The sequence below is a fragment of the Myxine glutinosa genome, chromosome 10 (genome assembly GCF_964187855.1).
Source record: "Myxine glutinosa chromosome 10, kmMyxGlut1.1, whole genome shotgun sequence".
In the NCBI taxonomy this organism is placed as follows: Eukaryota; Metazoa; Chordata; class Myxini; order Myxiniformes; family Myxinidae; genus Myxine; species Myxine glutinosa.
The window spans coordinates 130697244-130720385 of record NC_136270.1 but is presented as its reverse complement, the minus strand read 5'-3'; the positions used below and the strand labels follow the sequence as shown (position 1 = coordinate 130720385).

The window sequence follows — 23142 nt, the reverse complement described above, 5'->3', positions numbered from 1 at the left end:
GCTTAGCGCGCATCTGACGTCACCTCTCTCTCTACTGCGCATGCTCAACGGGGAGTGACACGCCCTCGGCTGGTTGGTTCCGCCCCAACTGGGGCCGGTCCGCCGCTTCCATTGGGTGCGGGGGTTACCGGGCTCCGCCCTTGACGAGGAGCCGACAGGGAGCCATGTTCTGCCCCTGTTTGGTAACCCCGTCGAGCACATGTCCGATGGCGGCTCGTTGGGAAGGCCTGGTGTCCTTCCACCACTCCTACCAACCAAGCCGGAGTGAGGACGCGCACTCCCTGCGCTCATTGTTGTTGTTGTTGTTGTTGCTGCTGAAGAGAACTGTGAGGAAGAGCTGCGGGGAGGTATTGGGAGGTCCTAAACTTCCTAACGGTGCCATACAATCACATTCTGGTGCAACGAAGGGTCAGAATTAATGGAAACGAATCCTTAACTGACATAGACTAAGAATAACTAGCAAGATGTCCTATAGTTGTCTACATGAGATGCGGTGGACCTGGATGCGACATTTAATGGGGGAAATAGGGGGAGGTCGGGTCTACAGAGTGTTGTTTACAGAAAATGGGACTAGGGAATGGGGGATTGGGGAGAGTTGGGAAGTATTGAGGAAATAGGGGAATATTTACAAGCGGATATGGATGGATGCAAATCCCATATCCGCAACAATATCTTTGCCATAGGTTGACCTTTGACCCCCACTGTAACCATGGTAACCCCTTAATTATATATATATTTTAAAAATACTGAGATGCATTTTGTAGGCAATATCATCAGCAACAAAATGATGTATAAAAACCCCATGTAGAGTAAAATGGCTGGGCAAATAAATGGGATATTGTTACAAACATCTCTTCTCTTTTTCAACACTTCGGTAATACTGATTTAGCAAACAAGGGGTTAAAATGACCCTTGTCGCGAAAATCTCAGCTGGCATCCACCCTTTCCCAATGCACCACCCCATGCCCTAACTCGTCCAACTGGATGCCTGTTTCTAACATGAAATGATTTTCAAATCAATTTCTAAGCCACTTTTTCACTTTCGTTTCCTCTACTATTTTGGAAAAACTGGAAAATTGGAAAACTTGGAAAATTGGAAAAACAATATAGCCTATTTTACTCCAGGGGCACCCAGGAATACCCACCCAAAATATCGTTGCGATCGGTTCAGCTGTTTTAGTGAGTACCTGGGAACAGACGGATGCATGGACATTTGGTGAATTTATCGTAAGATGATGCTGAAAATCAGGTTTAACAATAATTACATTTTAACCCTATGAGTACGGATGTGGAGTGGCAAAAGGCGAATGGTACGGGAGCAGAAAAAGCAGAGCATGAAAGTTATAAGGCAGCCAAGAAGGCTGCAAAGAAAGAGGTAGCAAAGGCGCAGGAGGCATGTAGGAAAATGTTCGGAGAACGCTTGGATTCGGAAGAGGGTCAGAGAGCGGTATTCAGGATTGCAAAGCAGATAGCGAAAGAGAGGTGCGATGTGATGGGGGTGAGTTGCTTGAAGGATGAAGTGGGACAAATCGTTGTGGACCCAGATGGAATTAAAGGAAGATGGAAAAGATATGTGGAAATGCTGTTGAATACAGAGAATGAATGGGATGGCAACATAGAGAGTAACCCAGTTTTAGGACCGGCAGAGAAGATAACTGAGGAGGACGTTGAGGGAGCGATAAAAGCAATGAAAAGTAGAAAAGCGGGAGGGCCGACGGGAGTTGTGGGAGATATGTTGAAGGCAGCAGGAAGTTGGGGTGTGAAGAGAATGACAGAGATCTGTAATCTGGTGGTGAAAGAAGGCCACATTCCAGAGGATTGGGAACTGAGTACCCTCGTCCCTCTATACAAGGGGAAAGGTGACCCTCTGGAGTGTGGCTCGTACCGAGCGATAAAGTTATTGGAGCATGGAATGAAGGTATTGGAAAGGGTGTTGGAGAGGAGGATAAGGAAGAAAGTGAAGATTGATGAAATGCAGTTTGGATTTATGCCAGGAAGAGGAACGACAGACACGCTCTTTATTGTGAGGCAGTTGCAGGAGAAGTACATGGAGAAGAGGAAGAAGTTGTTTCTTGGGTTTGTTGATCTGGAGAAAGCATTCGATAGGGTTCCACCCAAAGTATTGACATGGGCATTGAGGAAGTTAGAAGTGGAGGAATGGTTGATCAGAGTAGTGATGGCAATGTACAAAAGAGCGCGCACAGCTGTAAGGACGAAGGACGGGAACAGTGGTGAGTTTGAGGTGAAGGTGGGAGTGCATCAGGGGTCGGTACTAAGTCCACTACTATTTGTAGCTGTGATGGAGGTGCTGGCTCAGAACGTAAATGAGGGTTTACCATGGGAGTTGTTGTATGCAGATGATCTGGTGTTGATTGCAGAAAGTATGGATGGACTGAAGGAGAAGATGAACAAGTGGAAGGAACGAATGGAAACAAAAGGTCTGAAGGTGAATATCGGAAAGACGAAGGTGATGGGCAAGTGGTAAATCATGTGGTGAGGTGGAAAGAACTGGGAAGTGGCCACGTGCTGTGTGCAGGAAGGGTGTCGGAGTGAACTCCATTCAGAGTACAATGTGCGCTGAGTGGGTTCATCAAAAATGTAGCGGTCTGAGAGGGTCATTAACCAGTGTGGCAGCTACATTAAAATGTAAGGTGTGCACAGAGGGAGCTGCAGATGGAGGAAATGTTGAGTTGGATCTTGGAGACGGCGTGAAGCTTGAAGGTGTGAAAATATTTTGCTACCTCGGAGACATGCTGAATGGAGAAGGTGGATCAGACTCGGCAACGGTTGCTCGAGTGAGATGTGCATGGAAGAAGTATCGGGAATTGAGTGGCGTGCTGATGATGAGGGGAGTGTCGTTGAAGCTGAAGGGAAAGGTGTATGCTGCATGTGTGAGAAGTGTTATGATTTATGGGAGCGAGACATGGGTAATGAATGTAGAGCAGCAACGAAGGTTGGAAAGGGTGGAAATGCGAATGGTTCGACGGATGTGCGGAGTATCGTTGAGAGAGAGGAAGACAAATGATGAATTGCGAAAGATGATGGGAATAGAGCCTGTGATTGATGCTGTGAAGAGGAACAGGTTGAGATGGTTTGGTCATGTGTTGAGGAAGGATGAAAGTGACTGGTTGAGAAGAGTGATGGAAATGAATGTAGAAGGAAGTAGAAGACGGGGAAGACCGAGAAAGACTTGGCTAAAGATGGTGGAAGAAGAAATGCGGGCAAGGGGGTTAACAAGGAGAGATGCAGAAAATAAGGCAATATGGAGAAGAATATCATGGGGACCGCAAGGCTAACCCCCGCTCTAGCAGGGAAAATGGCCTTTAAAATGCATGTTGTTGTTGTTGTTGTTGTTGTTAACAGTCTTAATTAATAACCCCAGGACAATGTGTACGACAGACGAACATTCACACTTACACGGGGAAATGATGGCAGGAACGGATCGCTGGAGGTGGATGGCTTGGCCGCCCCCTTGATGAGGCGTTGGCAAAGCCACACCTTGTTCCTCGCGCTGGGCTGACTCCTCCCCCCCCGCCCCCCCCCCCCCGATGACGAGGCGGGGGACACCCTTCTTCCCAGATTTTCACCACGTGCGCAATGGCGGTGATGCAGCAAAGTGGCTGTTGGAGTTTGCAGCAAAGTGGTTAATCTGGCACGTTGAGGATGGGACCTATTCTTATTTAATTCGGTGCAATGGAGAGTCAAACTATTGGGAAACACAGCCTTAAACTACATAGAATAAGGGAATAACTATTTAAAAGGATATATGGTGCCCTGCGTGTAGGTTTATGGAATTAACTAAGAGGACAAGCTTCGACCTTTCTTTACATTACGGAGGGTGACATTTCCACACAACAAAATCATAATTCTCACATTCTTTACACTTTCTCAAATTCGTTACAATATATATATATATATATATATATATATATATATATATATATATATATATATATATATATATATATATATATATATATATATAGTATATACTAGCCAAAACCCGTGGAACATCCACGGAAGGGAGGATGTGGTGTATGGATAGAGTGTACCATTATGGATGGCATAGGGGATTTGCTTGTCCGAGTAAGAGTTAGGAAGAGAGATGAGAATGAAGAGTGCGTATATGAACAACGATCGCCGACACCGGCACAAGTGCATGCTCTGGATTGTCCACTCAGTGGACGGCTTGCTTTTGCCTTCGCCTGTCCAATCAGCGGACGGCTTGCTTCGCCTTCGCCCAGCAGACGCCAATACGATGGCATCGTAAGATGGCGTCGTATCGGCAGTTAATTGGATGCTTTTGGGCCCCAACGTCGGCTAATTCAGATTTTTCGAGTATGTCTGTACGTGATAAACAAAGAGCGTGGTTCGTAGATCGTAAATCCATTAGTGCTGTGGGCATCGGGTCACTGGGTGCGGCGTAAAAGGGATAACAAAGTCGAGTCCCTACGCTATTATTATATAGATATATATATATATATATTATATATATATATATATATATATATATATATATATATATATATATATACATATATATATATATATATATATATTGTTGCGGTTTTCCGAAGCCCGTTCCCTTACAAAGGGGAGATTAAGCCCCTTTTTCTCCTTGGGTCTTCAAAACCGTGAGACTGAGTCGCCACTTCCGGGCAGACGTGGAAAAGGGTCTCGGGACAATTTCGCATGTAACTTGAGTACCCACGCTGCAGCGGAAGCGGGGATCGAGTCTTGCACGAACCACGCGTATTTGAGTACGCCCGAGCAGATGGCATACCACGTGACCCGTGCTGTTACCTTTCTTATAGAACCCGATCAGAGCGATCTAATTCGTACCATGCTAAGCCAATGATGGAAAACACGAGACGGTCGAATCAAAGGAATAACACGATTTAATTATTATTTACACAATGTACAATGATTCGGTATAAGAAGAGACACAGGGCAGTCCTAACCAGTCTTAACTTATTACCCAGACAATGGGCCCACTTACACACACAGGAAGATGGAGGAAGAATGTTCACGCGCCGAACGCGCCTGCTTCGGTCGCTCCAGGAACAGCTCACCCGGCGTGGCCCTCTGGCGGTCACAGCACGTATCCCGGCGAAGGCAGGCAGGCGGAAAATCCTCGCGGCGCGTATATCGGCGAAGGCAGGCAGGCGGGAAATACGCGCGTCTGTGGCCCGGCGCGGGTCTCTCTTTCCAGCCGCGATTAATACTGCGCAGAGCGCGGGGAGCAGGGCAAGTTCGTATATACGGAGTTATTCAGTTCCTCCGGTGTGACTCGACACAACGCAATCTCACACACATCTTCTCACAACTCCGATTCGTAACTCTTCTCATGGGCTGCGCAACTCATCTGCTGACTCACCAACTCTGACGCGACTGAGGTGGGGGGCTCAGGGCACAGGGTTGTATTGCCCTGCCCTAGCCCGAATCGAATGTTCCAAACCCTGCCTTTTGCCGCAGTGGTAAGTCATTCCCCTCGAGCCCTGATTGGCGGCTCGCACTTACCGTCGGCTCCTCCGCCTTCCTTCGCCCTTGGTCGACTTGCTCAGGCCTGCCTCGTGGTATTTCGCGCCAAAACCAAAAGCATGGAGGCATCGTAAGGGGACCTAATTCTCATTATCCTACTCAATGCAAAACTAAACACAGGAAAGGTCTACGCTTACATTTACTAAGAAATAACTGAGCTTTAAACGAGGCTACATGTTGTAGTGTAACTAAACTAGGAAGGGAAATTAACCTTTATTATAAAAACACAAAACCACAACAATATATATATATATATAAATATATATATATATATATATATATATATGTATATATATATATATATATATATATATATATATATATATACTGTTACGGAAACGGACTACAGCACTCACCTTAGCGGGGGGGGGGGGGGGGGGGGGGTAATCCCCCTTCTATTTGCACTGGCCGTCTCCGATCCTGAAGCTACCCCGCTCCCCTGTGGGTGGGATTGCCCGAAGTGATTGGTCAAGGGATTCCCATACACCTCCGGCAATCCCTCCACGAGGCAGGTGGGTAACTCCGTTATCGTTGGAGGTATTGACTTGTTGGAGGTATTGGAATATCGTTGGAGGAATATCGTTGGAGGAATGTTGGAGGAATATCGTTGGAGGTATTGACTTATATAGGGTTGGTTTTCTAAGGCTTATATCAGAATATTAACTTATATCAAATGGGTCTTTTGAGGTGAAAGTGTGATGACGTCACCACGTCACGCGGCACGAATGCGCGCCTGTGTCGTTGGAGGTACTGACTTCTATAGGGAGGCCCCATCACCCTCCCCCATCACCCTGCCATCACCCTCCCATCACCCTGCCATCACCCTCCCATCACCCTTTATTGGACCATTTGACTTCTATAGGGTTGGTTTTCTAAGGCTTATATCAAAAGATTAACTTATATCAAATAAGTCTTTTAAGGTGGAAACGCGATGACGTCACCGTGTCACGCGGCACGAATGATTCCATTGTGCACGCTTTCGTTTTATTTCCAAATTAAAATCTGTTTTCACTTTTGCCGTAAAAATGACATCAGTGCAGCGAGTGTGGTATCTTATTTGGTGAAATTCGGTCGATTTGAAGTGGTGAAAATAAAATGCCATCACCCTGCCATCACCCTCCCATCATCCTCCCATCACCCTGCCATCACCCTCCCATCACCCTCCCATCACCCTCCCATCACCCTTTATTGGACCATTTGACTTCTATAGGGTTGGTTTTCTAAGGCTTATATCAGGATATTAACTTATATCAAATGTCTTTTAAGGTGAAAGCGCGATGACGTCACCACGTCACGCGGCACGAATGCGCGCCTGTATCGTTGGAGGTATTGACTTATATAGGGTTGGTTTTCTAAGGCTGTAGGCCGCACCTCATTTTGTCGAATAAAGTGGTATGCGGGTGGTTCCGGTATTTGGGACCGTAGGGACGGAAAGTGCAGGTACGGGGTGCTTGGCACTCCCCAGCCGGCCCGCTCTGAAGGTTCGGATCGGGACACCGGGATTCATTCCGGTCGCCCGGTCGGCCCGGAGGTGGGGGTGCGGGGCCTGTCACGGAACGTCAAAACAAACGGCCTGCCGGGGCCGCCCAAAAGTCGGGCGTGAGGGGCGCGTCCACTAATGGAACGCCTCTCGCTTCCCAGATCGAGTGCCACGTGGTCAGGAGAACCTCGTCCCTTCTGGTTGCCCTGCCGTCCCACCGGGAGCGCTGGCAGGGTGTACTTCAAACTAAGCTTAAGTGTCAAGTGTTAAGTTCCTCCTTGCCCTCGCAAGGGAAAGGCTAGGGTCAAGCTCTTCCAAATTTCCAAACACTAGAAATCGGACGTCTCAAATTAATTAACTAATTTGTTAAAACATCTCAGTCGCCCGCGACCTCTCTAGCGCGGGCGTCGAACCAGTTCATTTCCGGTGCGACTGGGCCGAGTATCGGCCCGGCCATGGCCGAAGCCGTTGATTCCGCCGTAGCACGCTAACGCGTAGGCTCGCGCGCCCCTGGTCCGCCGGGGCTCCGTGGGTGTCCTACCGTGCCCGGCACTGCTGATCTCTCTTGCTTCTGGGAGTAGGTGCCGGTGCCCGGGGACGGAGTTCGCTGTCTAAACATGGTAGCGCTAGGCCAGTGGGACCGCCGGGACCCACGTGCACTCACAAGTTGTTCTGCGCGTGGGCGGCAGTATCAGACTGGGGCGCCCAAACGCTCCCCGGCTAAAGTTCATCCTGAAAGCGCCCACATTGTGCGGACAAACCAAGTCAAGGGCCGCGTGGTCAGGAGAACCTCGTCCCTTCCGGTCACACTGTGCCTATCGGCCGGCCTCGAAGACCGAAATTGTGACGGTGTCACCATATAAACTTCATGCATCACCCATCATCATCCAAATCGGACCAAAAGAGAGAATAACACCCAAAAGGCCACCTGGCCATGGTGAGTGAAGAGTTTGAGTTAAAGTTCATTTCACACTAAATAAGATAAACAATGACCTTATTTAATTGTATGAACTTCACCCATCACCACCCATCATTTGATAGAATAGATCTTCACATTGGTTGTATTTGGTAGAAGGAAATTGCTCGCTATAGGAGGAGCAGAAACCACGCTCGAAACCACGGGCAAGATGTTATTTGCCGAGCGGTTTTAGCAGCCCGTGGTTCGAACCATTAGCAAAGACTAAACCCGATTCATATGCGTTGGCCAAATCGTGCCACAGGTGTTCAATGATGGAAAAGACAAGGACGATCGGACGAGGAAGAAGAAGAAGACAAAGGTAGGAAGAACAGAGATTTATTAATTATTTACACAACCACAATCAAAGAGAAGAAAAGATAAGAAATGTAATTTACAGGGAAAGATGGACACAGAGCAACTTAAACGTATACAAACTTACTTAAAACCCCAGACAACACAGAGGACAGACGACGAGCAGACTCACACGACTGGGGAAGTTGGATGCCAGGGATCGATGGTTGGAAGGAGAGGAAGGTTCAGCTGGACGCAGGCTGGAGCTTGATCCCGCACGGGTCGTCGGGGCTGGAAGTGGACGGCCACTGATTCCACCGCAAACTGGTTCCCGCGTAGCAGCGCGTCAAAGCTGCGCGTCAAAGCTGCACGTGCGCAGGGGCTGGACAGCGTCGGCTCTCTCTAGGCAGAACCGCAAGCCTGACTTGGTTCAGCGCAACTCAACTCCTCCTCAACTGAACTCTTACGCATCTCTCTCGGTGGGGGATGAGGCAACGGGTTTTATAGGCCACACCCTAGAATCTTCTTGAACCTCCTCAAAGTTTCTTTCCTCCGCCCTCTCAGGCCAAACCCCTCATGCTTGGTTGGTTGATCGGGGGCTGGCTCACTCCTCCTTCTGATGACGAGGTGGGGCCACACCCTTCTTCTCCGAGTTGACCACGCCGTAATGGAGGCAAATGCAGTTGGCAATAATGCAGTTGGCAATACAATCGGCAATGGAGGTTTTGGGCAATTGAGAGGGGATCTACCTTATTTGATTTGGTGCAATGCAGAGTCAACTAATGGAAAACAGAGCCTTAAACTGGAACACATAATAATGATATAACTATTTAGAAGGGCCTATGATTTTCTACATGTATGTGATGGACTAGCTAAAGGGATGACCTTTGACCTTTCCACAAATGGAGGTATTTACAGGAATCATTACTTATTTACAATGGGGGTATATTTACAATGAATTACACACACAGTGCACAGTTTCCCAAATCCGTTACACTGCCCCCTTCTTCCTCCAGGCACGTCCTGGGCCGATAAAACTTTAACTTAATGTGGCACATAGGTGTAATTCCCTCTACAATTAACCTGACCCTGAGTGTGACAGTTTTAAAACACAAATAAATATGTCCCACTGTTGCATTGCACCCTGCCGAACAGATTCACGCCCACAGGATAACCGAATTGCGGAATTAATTCTCAAACTAAACATGCACGGTGGGGATCATTATTTACAAGTGACGCTATTTAGACTATTTACAAAACGCAACCCAGGACCTGTAATTTTTCTTTTAGGGAACAAAAAGAATCCTGTGGGAGGGGAGGAGACAGCATGCACTGCATCGATGCACCAGCACCAATAAAGAGCACCAAAACACCAAAGCACCATAAAGCACCAGTCAGTGCACAGTCATCATAGTTATATAAAAAAAATACACACTGATGGTCTTGCTCTTCTGCTCCCTCTGCTGGCCGTTGTCGTTCTTCCTGATGTTGTCATGTTCTTTGCTTGCGGCCTATTTGGTGGAAATAAAACAAAAAGCACAACCGTGTCCACTGTTTTTATTTATGGCCCACAGGGGCCAACTATGGGTGGTTCACCTGAAGGCTTGGCGCCACCTCACCGAGGTCCGCAAGCAAGATCTTCCTCCGGCCAACCTGGCCTGTCCCAGCAGAGGGGCCATGCCCCAACCCGTGGGGTCCATGAGTGGTGCTCGGCCACAGACATGTGGTCCATATGGCGGTGCTTGGCCACAACAACGTGGTCCATAAAGTGGTGCGTGGATGCAGGCAGCTAGTTGCGGGGATTCGGGCACACAGACGCGGCCTCCCACACGCTCCTCTCAGTGCCCAGAGAGCACGATCCATGGGTCGGGGAAGGAAGACAAAGACGCAGCGTTAGTGAGGGGTAAAGTCACAAGGGTACACATCAATAAAGGCAATGCAAGGTGAGGTGCGCCTGGAGACTGAGCGGAGAAAAGGCCGTCCCTATCGTACGTCACCCCACCCGTCACCTGTTCTACCCTTTCCCCTTACCCCTGTATTTACAGAATCTACACACTTACCAAATCGTCACTAATGTCACGTCTTCCCCCTATCTCCCCTATACCAAATTCGTCACAATCCCACGAAACCCAAATTTGCCATTACCAATTCATCATCAATCCCTCTTAAGGAGGAAGAGATGGAACAACCAGCACAATGTCACATCCACGTCGTGATGCGTCTCACAATCCAAAACATTTGCACAGAAAATAAACAACAAACCATGGCACTGTGTGGAGTTCTGTCACCTCAGGTGAGTGGATGCAGATGGTGCGAGGAGATTTCAATCCTAACTACTTCCTAAATGACTAACACACTTTACACTACCCGGGGTCTTTCCCTGCCAATCCATTGGCCATCTTACACTATGGGTTCTAAAAACCAATTCCCATTGACCAAACTGTGGTGCCCTTCAATTTGGGGTCTCACTCCCCCGATTCAACTCCCTGTGCCTTTGCACAATTTCAGGACTGAGATGTGTGGCTCTCCCAACAGGTCTACTCACCTGCACGCCTCCACCACTGCAGTTGCCTCCGAGCTTACCTGCTCCTTACCTAACCTATCTACCTGGGGAAGGCCCTCTGGCGCTCTCCCCTCTCGGTGCCCTCTCTGGCACTGGGCTACCCGGGTCCGTCCTCCGGATCCTCGGGCCCCACTGAACAACTCTACTGGCTCCCAGAGCCCACCTGCGGCCTCACCTGGCCGACATCCTCACAGTGGCAGAGTGCCCATTTAACTACACACACTAACAGGCCACACGCCCAGCCATTTCCACGTCACTAATGCACCCATCCAAACACCATTCTTCCACACGCACCACAGATGCCAATATCCAACCACAATTTACCTATACCCTCTACCTAACTCTTAAACTACCCTCCCCGGGTATTCGTGATAGGGGTCCATCCTCCCCATACACTCCTTCGCACCAACCACTCCACTCCACATTTTCCACCATACTCACTCCACACCATCCATTCCACACTTCATGTATTCCATACCATTTATTCAACCATTCTCCATACACCTGTTCACTCACTTGCACACCTGTGAAATCACACCTGGTGCCACCTGCACCCTCCTTCCTCCCAGGCTTCTTCATTCAATACAATGCACTCACCCACACTTTTCACAATACGCTACTGAATACTCTTTTACACACACACACACACAGCATCATCTGATCTAACTACTCCCCTCTGAAACTCGCGCTTCCCAGTCGCCCCTTATACTATTGCACTCCCTCGTCGTTATAATCCAACTACCCTACTCTCTACGTCCCCACTACAGGTATAATGTCGTTACTTAAATCTCCAGTTACCTATGGTCAATCTTCTCTAGATCCCTATCATTTTATCCTAACCCTCCCGGGCTAGTTTTCACTGCCATAACCCCATAAAACTATAGCTCCTCTGCACCCCCGGGAGTTGTGAGGGAAGGTGGATTTGCCATCCCTCCACCTCGGGCGTCTCCCATTATCAATTTTGCCCATCCAATTTTCAGCCCATCACTTTGCCAATCATTTTACCAATCATCAATTTGCCAATCATTACTGCCAATCAAATTTTCGTATTCCCAATTTCGGATCCAAAACACTGTCATCATCACAGTCCGCTATAACTGAGCCTCTCGGTACGTCATGACATCATTAAAACTCGGCTTCGCAAAGCCGAGCAATGAATTCGGGTGGTTTGGTCGCCTGCAGGTTGAGTCCGTCCGGCATTCAGTTCAAGGGAGGCGGCATGCTCAGCCCGAGATTCCACGCACCATCTCGGCGCAGAACCTTTCGGTCTCCGGCCCGATGGCTCGATCCCGCCCGGCCGGAACGCCGCAACCACAAGGGGGCGCCGCTCCGGTCCTTTCCGACCTGCCCTTGAACCGGACCCGTCGCTTTGCCCGGCAAAGCTCGGACTCGACCGTGCGGGGCGGGGCCAGGCCCGAATCGTGCATGACGCTTTGAAGAGAAGCGACGCAGCACCGATCCGCGCCGAGCCTCGCATCCAACAAAGCGCACCGCGCACCGGGTGCTCGCATCGGCTATCCGTCGCCCTAAACGCTGCCCCGTTTAACGTCGATGCCTTACTCGCCTGCTCATACGCGACCCGTTTTACACTCACCAAGCCCGGCGTTCCAACGCCGCCCATACATTCCACACACTCCGTCCATTCCACCACCACCCTCCCTGTTACACACCACACCTCTTGCGCACCCTCTTGCGCACACTCGTCGTTCGCACACTTCGTTCCACACCGCTCTTCCGTTACGTCCTCTGTAACACTCACCATGGGCATGCACTCTCGCATCCACCCACTCAGGCGCTTCAATGGGCTCTCCCGCACCCGCGCCACAACCAAACCAGGTGTGCTTTCTCGCACACTCTCGCCGTCCATCCCAAGCGTGCATCCTCGCACCCGCTCCTCCACCAGCTCACTCTCCGGGTCACTCTCACCCTCGCACATACACTCCGGATCACTCTCACTCTCTGTGTCACACTCCGTACACTCCAAAGTGCATTCCCACTCGCACTCGGTTTTACTCCCACACTTTATAACACACTCACTCGCCGACGCACCCTTTTTCCTCACACGAGTGCCATTCCTTCGTACACCACGCACCATGGACCTCCCACAAACGCCCAGGTGCCATATCGAACCCAATTGCACGACAATTCTTTTCGCGCCAAACACTTTGCCGAAAAACCTCTTAGCACCATACACAGCCCCTCTCACCTTCCAGGTTCTTCTTCATCCCTGCTCCAACACCTTTTGTATACTGAATCGAGGCTCGTGAAAGAGCTAACATTTATTTCACAAACAAATCAACCAGACAAACAAAATATACGAAAAGAGGGAGCGGAAGACAAGATGAAGAGAAGGGGAAGCACACAAACACAACATTTGAGAGCAGGGAGATGTGTGGGAAGGAGAGGGCTTGGGGGGAGAAGGCGTGGGAAGGGGGGTGGTGGGGGTGGGAGAAGTATAAAACACAAGGACACCAAGGACTTCCAGGACAGAAGTTGGTATTTCAAAAAAGTGGAATTGGGGTGAAATTAGCGGGGGTAGAAAAGATCAAGGTTTTGGATGGGGGAAGATAAGAGATGGTGGGGAACAGCTGTTTTAAAGACCTGGAGGGTGGAGTGGGATTGAAGAGAGTGAGGGAGTTTGTTCCAGAGGTGGGAGAAAAGAGGAATGAAGGAGTGAAGGTGAGCAGAGAGTCTTGATTTTGGCAGTTTAACCATAAGAGGGTTGCAGGCATATCTTGTGCGACCTGTAGGAATATTTGCGGGACAGAGCCCAGAGAGAGCTGGCGGGGCAAGGCCAGAGAGGAGTCGGTAGAAGACGGAAAGACCACCAACCTGCCTGCGGTGAGTGAGTGAGAGGCCCTTGGAGTTAGCTTCATCGCGGGAGATTCCAATGATTCTGAATGCTTTGGTTTCAACAGCGTGAAGACGAGCTAGGTGTGAGGCAGGAGCACCAGCTCAGAGGGGAGAGCAGTATTCCATTGAGCTGCAGATGAAAGCCTTGTATGTGGTGAGGAGCTCAGGTGTGCCAAGGAAGGACTTCGCACGACGGAGGATGCCCAGTCGGCGACTGGCTTTGGAGGCCAGATTTGAAATGTGGTTTTCCGAGGAAAGATCATGGCAGATAGTGAGACCCAAAAGCTTGAGTGACAGAACTTTTTGGAGAGGATTATTCAGAAAGTGGATGGGAGGGTTGTCCAGTCGGGCTTTTCGGAGAGACATCGTAAGAGTGTGAGATTTGTCAGGATTGAAAGACATGTTCCACTTGTTTGCCCAGTCTGTGATTTTGTCCAGGTCTGCAGAGAGTGAGGAGGCTGCAGACTGCCGATCTGAGGGATGAAGAATGGAGCGACAGAGAGTAGAGTCATCAGCAAAGAGATAGAGAGGATTTTCAAGAGAGTCAGAGAGATCATTGATGAAGATCAGAAAAAGCACAGGGCCCAGAACAATGCCTTAGGGAACTCCAGCCTGAACAGAAAGAGGAGATGAGAGAAACCCATTCAGGGCCACACGTTGACTACGATTAGAGAGGAAGTCCGCGAGCCATGCGTGGAGATTTCCATGGATACCAAAAGAGGAGAGTTTGGTGAGCTGAGCGGTGTGCCAGACCGTATCGAAGGCACGTGATATGTCAAGGGAGACAGCTCTAATTTCCTGTTTGGCATTGAGGACCTCTATCCATTGTTGAGAAAGCAGAAGCAGCATGTCCAGAGTAGAGTGACCAGGTCTGAAACAAATTGATGATCAGAGATCAAGCCATTGGAGAAGAGGAAAGATTTCATATCTGGAGCAATGATGGATTCCATGACTTTGCTGATAATTGGGAGAAGGCTGATTGGTCTGTAGTTGCTGGGATCTGTTTTTGCACCTTTTTTGTGGAAAGCGATGATGTTGGCAGATTTCCAAGCAGATGGCAGATGACCTTGAGCAAAAGAGAGGGTGAAGAGAACAGAGAGAGGGAGTGAAAGAGCGGAAGAACAGTATTTTAGGACCCGTGGGCTGATGCCGTCAGGTCCAGTTGCAGAATCAGAGTCGAGGGTTGACAGAAACTTTTCCACCTTGTCAGGAGGAAAGGACACAGAGTCCAGGAGCAGCTGGGTACGACTGGGTACGGTGGGTACAGAGAGGGATGGGTTTGGGACACAAGATTTAGAGGCAAACACAGAGTTGAGGCATTCAGCTTTTTCACGTGCGGAGTCAGCCGTGTGGCCGTTTGAGGTGAGGGAGGGGATGGAGGGGGAACAAACACCAGAAACAGATTTGACCAGACGCCACCAGGATTTGGAAGAGGGAGACAGATAAGAGAGTTCGGTCCTGAGAACGGAGAGATATTGTTTCCTGGCTCTCCTGAGGGTGGACACACACTTGTTTCGGGCTTTGTGAAAGGAAATGAGATTTCCTTCCGTTGGATTTGCTTTCCAGGAGACGAAAGCAAGTTGTTTCTGGGCAATAGCCTCACCACAAGATTCCGTGTACCATGGACGGGAGGAAGGGTATGACAACTGAAGACGAGATGGGATAAATCTGTGCATGAGAGAGAGCAATTTACTTTGGAAGAATTCCCAGGATGAGTTGATGTCAGAGGCGGTAGAGATGGGAGACCAGTCCAGATGATTGATGGCTGCTTGAAGACCGTGCCAGTTGGCCTGAGTGAAATGCCAGACTCGTCGACGCTGAGGAGGCTCTCTGAGAATGGTCAGAGAGATTTGCGCCTAAACCTCATCCTCATGCTCACACACACAGCATCATCTAACTAACTATTTCCCCTAATACTCGTGCTTCCCATCTTCCCTTACACTAAGCACTTCCCACGTCATTATCATCCATCTAATCTCGCTACGTCCCCTCTACCTGTACCAATGTCTCTACTTAAATCTCAGTCTCCTATTGTCATTTCTAAATCCCTAACAATTATCCTAGCCCGCCCTGGCTAGTTCTCACTGCCAACCCCATAAACTATTGCTCATGTGCCCCCATAGAATGTGAGGTGAATGGTAAAGCTACCATTCGCCATCACTACTGCCATTACTAATCGTCCAGTCCTCTGAACTATGAGCCTCTCCGTGCGGCAGTACATTTCCATTCCAGCTCGGCTTCGGAAAGCCGAGCAATGCATACGGGTGGTCAGTCTCCTGTTGGTTGGGTCCGTCCGGCATTTTCGATTCTGGGGAGTAGGCATACTTGGGCCGAGGTTCCAGGCACCATCCCGGTGCGGAGCCTTCCGGTCTCCGGCACGATGACCCAACCTCCCCCGGTCGGAGCACCGCGCCCACTTGGGGGCGAAGGTGCGAACTCGCCTTCCTCCCCTCAAATTGTGCCGTTTGCCCCTTGCGCCACGGCACGGCACCGACCATACAGGGTGGGACCCGGCCCGAATCGTGCATGCTGCCGCGGCAACGATCCCCGCCGGCCCCCGCAGCACACAAAGAACACCACGCTCGCGTCGGCTGTGCGTCGGCCTAAACGCTGCCCCGGTCTGCGTTGATGCTCGAGTCGCATTCTCACACCACGCGACCCTTCCCATACTCATTCCACACCAAGGCGTCCCAGCGCCTCTCATACATTCCACACATTTCTTCACTGCACTCGCTCGTGCATACCACCCAGTCGCACTCATGCCGCTCACACACTCCCTTACTACACATCCTTGCGCACACCCTGGTGCACTCATTCTACTCGCACACTCTGTTACACACTCTGTAACACCCACGGGTGTGCACTCCTGCACACACCCACTCAGGGCCGCACACCCTCGCGCACATTCTTGCGCACACTCCTCCGTTACATACTCCATAACTCCCACGGGTGTGCACTCTATTGCACACCCAATCACGTGCTCTGGTGTGCACTCCCGCACACTCTCCACAACCATTGAACACTCTGTATCACACTCTGTTCCAACACACTCTTCCCACATACACTCCATTGTGCATTCCTCCTCGCACTCTGTAACACACTCGCACACCTATGCCGTTCGCACACGCGCACCATTCACTTTCACACCTCGCACCTCGGTCCTTCCACGAGCGCCCGTGTGACGTCGGATCCTAAGCGCGCAAAAAACTTTTCGCGCCAAACACTTTCGCGCCAAACCTTTTCGCGCCATACACAGCCCTACTTACCTTCGGGACCCTTCTCCGCAGCAGCGCCTGCAAATTCTCATTGGGGTTAGACAGCACGACATCACAATGTGAATGCAGACTTTGAGTACATTCCATTTCTTTCTTCAATTCATGTACTACCTCTGCCGTCTCCTCAACCCCAATTTCCACTACGATTATTTCTTTTTCTTTATTAAGCTTGACGGCCGCTGGTGCACCTCAAAGAAACCTCTCCAATTCGGCGGCCGTCGGCTTTTCTATACCCCGTGTCGCGATTTCTACCCCGGTCCACCCGGCTGTGCTTGGCTCAACCTCGCTTTCCCCGTGTTCCTCAAGTCGTGCTACCTCGTCGCGTACCAATGTGCCTTTCCCGCTCGACCTGCGGTCTATTTCTTTCCCCCATCTCTTTTATTTGGCCTCCTATTCTGTTACCACACCCTTTTAACCCGTCCTTCATTCCTTTCATTTGATTCTCTTGGGTGGCCATCCTGTTTTCCAACTCCACTAACCCCTCGTTCATTTCTCCCATTTGGCCACCCACATCCTTCAATTGGCCCTCCATTTCTTTCATTTGGCCCCCACATTTTGCTTTCTAATCCCCCAATTTGATTTCTCAATTGCTCTCCCATTTTGTTTTCCAACCCTTTTATTTCCCGGGTGGATTTATCACTTTGGGTGTCCAATTTGCCATTTATTTTATTTATTTCGTTCATGAGCTGCGCCGTGAAGGCTTGCATGTCTACCCCCCCACCCCCCCCCCCCCCACTTGCGCAGCGGGCGCGGACCTCATCGCCATGTGTGAGGCGCCGCCATTTTCCTCCCCTGCTACCTCTGCTGCTGCACCCTGGTCAATTGTATCCTCCATTTCTCCCACTTCTTCCCGGGGGTCCTGGGTTGATTCTAACCCCTCATCCTCCTCATTTACCCCCACCGGCATCCGACCATCTTGACTAGCCATGGCACTAATTTAATTTGGATGTTAATAAAATTTTGGCCGCTCGTATCTTTGAGTGCGTTAGGCGCACTTCGGGTCCAATCCCACTCACCTGACACCAATTGTTGTGGCCAATATGCAAAATTGGTGTCCACAATTTGATCTAAAAAATTTAGTCCCAGGGTCCAAATCCCCACTCCTGACTACCAAATGTTGCGGATCTCAACGTCGGCCTTTTCCCTTACCAAGGGGGGATTAATCCCCTTGTCTTTTACTAGCCGACGTGATCCGGGGCTATGACGTTCTTTCCGGTCAGCACTGAATAGGGTGGTAGGCCGAATTATTCCTATTACCTAATTACCAACGCCTCCCAGGAAGCAAGGAAATAACCCCGCCTGAACCACGGTTTTAGTGGAAACGCCGAGCGATAGCGAGCCGTAATCCGAGCTGTTAACAGAACTAAACCCGATTTGAGCGGTTCCGAATCGTGCCACGCTTACCCAATGGAGGAAAAGACTGATACGGTCGAATTAGGAAGAAACAGGAAGAACAATTGGTTTATTAATAATTTGTACAGGAAGGAGGAGAAGTACACACAGTGAAGCTTATACAGTCTTAACTTGTCCCAGGACAAACGGGCCCGCACACACAGGCACACTCACACGGGGATGTAGATGGTCAGGGTTGATGGTCCAGGGATGATGGCGTCCAGGCAGCTCACTCAGGTCCTCGACTCGTACCGTGGTGTAGCTGGTCAGGCGGCAGCGGCCAGGAACTCTCCTCATGTCGTTTACGCGGAGCGGACAATTACAGGGCGGAATGCGGGCGAAAGGTAGGCTGGCTTGGCGGTTACACTCGCGGCTCAACCGCGTACGTAATAATCGGCAGCTCGAACGCGCTTCTTAATGCGTTTCCCTCATGAGGCCTCTTTGCACAATCCTCAATAAGCCAAACTTCCAACGAGTGCTCCGCTCATAAGTCCTCTTTCATGCGCGAATCGTGCCAACCCTTTACGAGTGCAGTTCTCTCACAAGGGCTGTCCACAAGTCCTCTTGCATGCGTGAATCATGCCAGTCCTCTACAACGAGTGCAGTTCTCTCACAAGGGCAGTCCTCAAGTCCTCTCACAAAGCCCCTCGCTCCTCAGTCCTCTGGTAAGTCCTCTCGCTCATCAGTTCTCTTTCCAACCAGTCCTGTGGAAGGGCTAGGTACGCGCGTTTATATAGCGCCGCCCAGCGAACCCTCAGGAATTTTCCAGCCACGCACTTACCACGCCTCTCACGCCATTTCACCCGAGCCCTGGTTGGTTGTTGGCTCTTACCGGCTCCGCCCTTGACGTGCTGCTTGACGTGGCCACACCCCGACCTCGCGCTCCTCCCCCTTTCCAGGCTTACCTCGTGGCATTTGGCTGGTTTCGAGCGAAAACCCTTGCCAGCAGCGAACGCTGCTGGCAAAGGAGGTGGATTAGCCGAATCAGGGCGCGGGATGGATGCTGCCCAACGAGGTTGATTTGGAGGGTGGGCCGCAAAATGAACGGGACCTAAGCTTCTTATTTATTTTACACAACGCAGATATCACTATTGGAAATGGCCTTATTCTCACATATACTATGACATAACTAATGTTCTAAGGTGGCCTACGTGTTGCTTGTGGACTAACTATGGGGGCAAACCTTTAACCTTTAATGATCAATATGTATACTCTCAGAACCGCAACAGTATGTATGTCCCCTCAAACGTATACCAATCAGAGCTGAGAATCTGGTCACATGACAGGGTGATGTGATTACGTATGATGTAATTACGGCGGTGCTGCGGCTGACTCTCCACGCACCGCCATTTTGATTTATAGGCAGTTAATGCCTAACATATCGTCGAACCTGTTATATATCACAATCGCCATGATCTACGTTTACGTTTTTCATTCAGTGTGATACACAAACAAACCCATTGTTAAAATGACCATCAAATATTGAAAGCATCGGCGTTACGTCTCTTCCAACAATACGGTGCGTATAGGCCTTAGGCTTTATGACTCACCATCTGCTTCGGACAAATTAAACCCAGGTTTCTTAATACAGTTGTATCGTTTCAGTAGTATCGTTTTCGTAATAATAATAATGTTATCGTAAATATAACCATAACACCAATCCCAATGTCGTGAATGGAAAGTTGATGGATCGAAGCGGTGTAACTGCGGAAGTAAGGAATTCACCTCGGTTTTTTAAAATAATATAATTTTTGTAATAATAATGAAACGTTGTTATTATGGAAAATCTACATAATTGTAACACAAATCCCTTTGTAGTGACTGCAAACGTACTGGAGGTTAAACATTACGTAAATGATGTCATTACGGCGTAAACACCCGCTCACTTCGAGAGCGGCAGCAAAGGTCATTCCTAGACATTAGTTGCAACGCACCATAGACATTAGTTATGCCCATTAGTTGCACCATACATCCTACTTAAATTCCCCTCCGCCACTATAACAATAAAACTCACAGGAAGCCAGTTCGGGGCACTGCCGATGGAGCCGCAGCCAGCTACAACACCAACTTGCATAGAAACACACATTGAGCTCAGGCAGGCTGAGGCCACGCTCACCTTGCGTGCATGATTGGTCGAGGTAGGGGCAAGAAGCTGGCCACTAATGGGTGGAAGGAAGACACGAGGCAGGGCGAGTAAGAAGCAGGCCGCCGATTGGCAGAGTAAGGAGGGACTTGTGATTGGCCAGGGGCGGGGCAAGAAGCTTCCCACTGGTGGAAGGAAGGTGGCAAGAAGCGATGAACTGATTGGCCATGAACGAATGGCATGAGAGAGAAGTGACGCGGCCATCGGTGGGGAATTGAGCCTGTGATGTTGGCCAGCAGGGATTGGGGGAGAGAGAGAGAGAGAGAAAGAGAAAGAGAAAGAGAAAGAGAAAGAAAGAAAGAGATATATATATATATATATATATATATATATATATATATATATATATATATATATATATATATATATATATATATATATATATATATATATATATATATATATATGACGTCAAGAGGGGTTGATAAAAAAGTTGATAAAAAAGACATTTTCTCTCTCTCGTCCCTGCTCGTTGATATAGATGTTGGTGCCTGGACCTCATTCGCTCTTGCCCTCACAATTCCTCTGCTCCGACCTCCTGTCCCTCACGCCTTCCTTCATCCTCGACCCTCTCTCGCTTCTGATCCTAACATTGGATGCATCGCAGTTCCGTGCCGAATCCGGGAGGACATTGCACGACTGAGGAGGCGGGTTGCACGCCCGCTCGTTCGCTTTGTGCAGGAGGCCTTGCCGAGGCCTAGTGAACAAGGGCGCATCGAGGCCTACTCCCCGCTGACCGGAGCCGCGTCGGACGACTGCGCTCGGAGCCTGACGATCCCTGACACTGCAGCCAGACAGAGATAAGCCCAGCAAACACAAACACACACCCGACGCGTTTCTTTTCATATATATTCCCTTGTTTGTGTGCAAGTCTGTGTGTAGGAGCGCTCACTCGGGGGTTTAGCTTTATCATCCCTTTCTTGTTCTTGGGATCCGGCAATAAAGCCGTGTTTATTTTTGTACATAAAATCCGCCTCGGTTTGAGTTTATTTTCGAAGGGTGAAGACATCATCAAGGCCGTCCAGGTAAGTCGGTATTCTTCTTCCTCATCGCGTATCATTCACCATCAATTGGATAACGCCTGCATTAACGCTCGTTTCCATCCATGGCATACTCTCGGTATTAACCGAGAGCCATCCACAAGACAATAGATTACAGAAGATCTTCGCTCAGTTCTGTAAGTAAAACATACCTCATGGATGTCTGGATTCCTCCAAATTTCTTTGTTTAATGTTGTAAACACCATTAGCGACTGTTTAAAAAGCTATTAATATGTGTTTATGGTTTATAATGTTTTACAAGCCCGGATACACCGCTGTTAGACTTTTTGTCTTGTTTTCTTTTTACGCTGCGCTCACGAAGCGAACAGCAGGGTTACGTGATCAGTTGCATCCGTGCGTGTCTGCATTTTTAAAAATCATTTTCTCTGCCACCATTGATCCGATTAATACGGAATTTTAGCCATAGGATCGGCTCCGCCTGTAGAATGTTTACTCAAAATTATGACGTCATATATCACGTGGTATGGACGCCATCTTGGAAAAACGTTACACCTCTATATCTCCGAAACCATTCAATAGAAAAAAATTGAAACATGGCTCATTGTCAAGTACTCCCCATGGGGAATAACATATGTTAATGATGATGCCATCGGTGACTTCATTATGATGTCATAATTCGACAAGTACAACGCTTGATCCGATCAGTATGAATTTCTTTTTCTCTGCAACTGTTGGTCCGATGGACACAAAATTTTCACCATAAAAGCGCCTCCTCCTGTATAATTATTTTAATGATAATTATGACGTCATAGATCACTTGGTACAGGCGCCATCTTGGAAAAACCGAAAAAAGGTTGCACCTCTATGTCTCTGAAACCGCTCCATGGGAAAAAAAAAAAAATCAAACGTGGCTCATTGTAAAGAACTCTGTATAGGGAATTTGTGTTGTTAACGATGACTTCATTGATGCCTTAATTATGAAGTCATACTTCAACAAGTACAACGCTTAGTCCGATCAGTTTGAAATTTTTTGAGCGTGATCTACACAACAATTGTGTTATTAGAGAATCTAAATTTGATATTTTCATTTTTTAATATTTTTTTATAATGCCATCAGTCATATGGACTGGCAGCCATATTTTATCAAAGGAAAAAACCCTTGTAAAAACAGAAGAGTTGGCTGGTTCGCACCATATTGACTGCACGGGATATATATTCCATGAATACCACCTAGTATTGGTTCTGGCATAGAATGTTCTAAGAACTCAATTAATGAAAGCGGTAAAATGGACGTGAGCGGTTCATTACCGACGAGTTTCAGTCTCTCGTTGCTACGTCCTCCCTTCAGGTATCCCCACATTACAGAAGACTCCGTGGGGACATGATCCGGGTCTATAAGCTGGTACGGTACATGAGTTTGCGCCCTATATAGTATAGTATAGTACACTACTCACAATAGGTTAGGGATATTGGCAGGTTCTTCGGTGTGGTTGATTTTGTGTATTAATTATGTAGAAAAAAGTTGTTGGTCCTAATTCTATGGTTATTAATGTGTGAAAAAACACAGCATTCTTGATTTCAATACCCTAACCCCCATAAAAAAATTAACTCACTCCCACAATATCCCTAACTTATTGTGAGTAGT

At 48.8% G+C, this 23142-nt stretch overlaps 1 protein-coding gene across 1 annotated transcript in view; it reads left to right on the top strand.

Moving 5' to 3' along the window:
- Positions 1–23142, top strand: part of LOC137433773 (protein disulfide-isomerase A5) — a 489740-nt gene that overhangs the window by 323545 nt on the left and 143053 nt on the right. The window lies entirely within an intron of this gene.